At 39.1% G+C, this 3,914-nt stretch overlaps 1 pseudogene; it reads right to left on the bottom strand.

Annotated features, from left to right (window-relative positions):
* Nucleotides 1–212: 212 nt before the first annotated feature.
* LOC125415353 (protein-S-isoprenylcysteine O-methyltransferase pseudogene) lies at nucleotides 213–1,064 on the bottom strand (annotated as a pseudogene).
* Between the last annotated feature and the right edge of the window lie 2,850 nt (nucleotides 1,065–3,914).

Below are 3,914 nucleotides of genomic sequence, written 5' to 3' on the forward strand. Positions count from 1 at the left end.
ATTTGTTCTCCCTTCATTCTGCACAAGAGAATGCTGCAGTGATACCTGTTGTCCTAAGACCTTCTGACCACTAGGTCTTGGGTGACATTCTGAGGAATAATTAGTGACATATAAAATGGTTAATAAACTCATTCTGCAGTGGCCAACTGGAAGATATTCTGTCCTAGGCTGCACAGGGCCAGATATTCCCTGGCCCAGTAGGCCTCTGCCTGTCATAGCTTCACCTTGACTCCCTTTATGAAAGGCAGACCCATGAGCACCCGCTTTTTATATGCCAAATATTCCTCCCCAAAGAATTGAATCAGTGAGCTCTTCTCCTCTTCTGTGTGATCACGAAAGAAACGCCAAACTGTCAGGGGATAAACAAAACTTCAGATGGGGTTACACAGCATCACCTGGGTTCTGATACTCCAGTAAAATCACCCCACATAGGAAGGATGCCAGAACCAGGCATAGACCCTGATCATCACCAGAGAGTGGGTGTCTGACTTCTCACTCTACACCACATGGTTGAAATTAGAGCCAGCTGTAAACATGGCCACTTTCCGCAGGCATTCTCCAAACACCACCATCAGCATCCCAGTGGTGCTGAGCCAGGTGATCTGCTTCAGTTCTGGCCAAAAGATATTTTCAAGTGTGAACTCTATCAAGGAAGAAAGATCATCCACCATGTACTCCAGACTGTGATTCAGGAGGAAGGAATCCAAAGAGAGATTTTTGGGATTATTGACAGCTGTCACTAAGTTCTCAGAATAGTGAAATAATGACAGGGAGCACAGGGACCAGCCAAAGTGCTTTCAATAAGACTGGCTGAAACTTCGCACCACACAATAGCCAAACATAAAGCCAAGGAAACAAACTCAGATGGCTATCTGGTAGCGCTGTGGCCAGTAGAACAGCAGCAGCACATTGAGCCTGGATGACTGTGGGAACCAGGCAGGAGAGCAAGAGCAGGGAGGGCTCCTGCTGCTTTCTAAAGCAAAAGAGACCACACTCAAATGAGCTGGTATATTAAAGGCTATTGGCTGAAACAGCGGAAGGAGCTCAAGAAGCTCCTGCAGCATTAAATTGTGCTGTTATTATGATAATTACGGTAGTTCCTGCTCACTCTGCACAGTCCAACAAGCTAGAGCTGCTTTTTTTGCCTCTGAGCCAAGCACTCTGCCCCAGTTCCAGGCACACAGCCATTCCACATTGACGTCAAGCAAGCCATCGCACTTTATTCACAAACCACAACCAAATGCTCTGTCTCCAACAAGAGCCAGAGGTTGCACTAGTAGCATAGCTCAAAAAGTTGGAATTTTAAAACCGTCAATTTTTTCCTGATGTGGCTGCTAAGTCAGGAAAATCTCTCTGTGGCACACTGCCAGCAAATAGCAAAAAAGCTGTGTTAAACTCTCTCTCTCTCTCTCTCTCTCTCTCTCTCTCTCTCTCTCTCCCAGGTATTATGTGGAGTTAGTTGACAACATTGGAGCACCAATTGTTGTAGGGAGAGGGCCTGCTTGTTCTTCCCGGCCACAGGGTTAGCTTAGCCAGGAAATAACCACATAGTTATTAATTAAATAACTGCTTGGCCCGTTATGTCTAGCCTCATATCATATCATAGTTATTGGCTAACTCTCACATCTTGATTTAACACATTTCTCTTAATCTGTATATCACCACATGGCAGTGGCTTACCAGGTAAAATTCTAACTGGCATTCTTCTCAGGCAGAGAATCCATGGCTTCTTCTCTGACTTTACTTTCAACCTCCCATCATTCAGTTCTGTCTTCCCCGCCTACCTTAGTTCTGCCCTATCAATTAGGCCAAGGCAGTTTCTTTATTCATTAACCAATGAAAGCAACATTAGAAAGAAAGACCTCCTACACCACATTTACCATGGGTCTCCTAACTCAGAGAACATCAGCAGCCTACTCCTCCTCCTCCTTGCAAGGGAAATGGGAATAGAAGAGAGTGAGCAGGATTCAGAACGTTGTTGAAAACAATTATCCAGGATACAATTTCAGTAATACAGCTCAATTTTATTCTAAAGTGAGGGCATACACATTGGAATGGAACAGCAGCTGGGACATCACCTAGTCTACATTTGGCAGCATGTTCCTATCATAAAGCATGATGGCTAGTTATCATATGGGCAACAGAGTAAGAGCATCTGCGAGATCTGTGTCAAAGGTCAGACATCCAAGCTTAGGGACAGTTTTCAGATAACATCAGGCCTCAGGTCTAGAGAGAGACACCATCCAAATAGGGAGGGAGGGAGCACTGTTATAAAAGAACTACCCATTTTCTACTGAGCCCAGAGAGCTGTCCAGATATGGCAGACTACAAATTTAATAGCAGAGTATTCCAACAATGTACTAATTTCCAGTTTGAATTTTCATTGACACACACTCAATATTAGTCAGGTATATGAGAAATGCAAAAGATTTTCTACTCAAGCTTTTGTGAATCTAACCCTAAAGTAAAGGATTGTCTTCTGTGTGACCTTTGGTAGACATTTTCTACTCTAGCTGCCTAAATGCAGAATTAATGCAAACATATCTGTTCAGAACTACTGAGGAATATAAATTTTAAAAAGCAGCTATCAGCTCAAAGTAACTTTTATACTTCATTTTAGAGGGGCTCATATGAAAGAAATTTTGAGAAATCTTTGATGGTATATGGGATAGATAAATACATGCATTACAATATATCTTATAAGGACTAACAATGGCCACCAATGATATCATTCTGTGAAACATCAAGTTTTTTATTTTTTATAATTCAGCTGTCAAATAAGTTCAGTTTTGATGTATTTCTAAATGCTTCAAGGCACATTTTCCATCCCAATTTAAACACAAGAAGCAAAAATGCATTTTTATGAGAATGCAGAAATCAGGAAACCTGACATTTATTATCCAAGTCCTGGAATTAATGCCAAAATTCATTAACATTCAAATTATGAATTAGCCATCATACAAGAGCACCTCAATAAACAAAACAAGGTGTATTCTGGGTCTTAGATGGCTGGTTTTAATTTTAGAGTTTTGGGGAACACATTAGGTGGGATATAGGGTAGCAATGTTTTCAAACATGTCCTAGGTTATTCCCAATCTATATAACCAACTCATAAATAATAGTATCATTAAACCAACTTGCAAATAATAATACCCTAAAAAATTGCATGAGCAACATAATTCTGTAAGGAAACAAAACAGTAAAAACAAATTTGAAAAAAAAATAAAGAACGTAGTATTTAGGAGTCAATCCGATATGTAATGTTTTTTTCTCTTGTTCATTCCAATATGTAATGCTTTTTCTCTTATTCATTCCGATATGTAATGTTTTTTCTCTTGTTCATTCTGATATGTAATACTTTTTCTATTTTTCTTTGTATTTATTAAATTACCATGCAATTTACTTTCTATATTTTTCTAAATTATTCATAACCCAATCCTTAAAATTATTATAAAATTGATTTTTTCATGAAGGGGAAGAAACATGGCATTATATTTTGAGGGAGATCAAAAAATAACTTTCAGGAATTGATTCTTTTTTTGGTCATATGATTCCCAGGGATCTATCCAGGATATCATGCTTGGCAGAAAGTATTTACCCACTTAATCATCTTATCCATTTTTATGTGCACTTAATTTTAAGAAAAACTGTTGTGTGATACTATTTCTGATGATATGAGATCAAACATTAACTCACCTCAAATGGAGAACTAATGGCTGACCTATGTAAGGATAATACTAAAGTTAACCATGATGAAACAATGAGATTAGTAATTCTCAATCTTGTTTTTCAACTGCACAGCATCTGGACTTAACTAAAGCCCAAGTAACTGTGCATACCTATGAGAAATTTTCTTGATTGGATGATTTGAGTTAAGAAGACCCATCGTAAATGTGTCACATACCTTCTGGTCG

Source organism: Myodes glareolus, chromosome X (genome assembly GCF_982192425.1).
Source record: "Myodes glareolus chromosome X, mMyoGla1.1, whole genome shotgun sequence".
In the NCBI taxonomy this organism is placed as follows: domain Eukaryota; kingdom Metazoa; phylum Chordata; class Mammalia; order Rodentia; family Cricetidae; genus Myodes; species Myodes glareolus.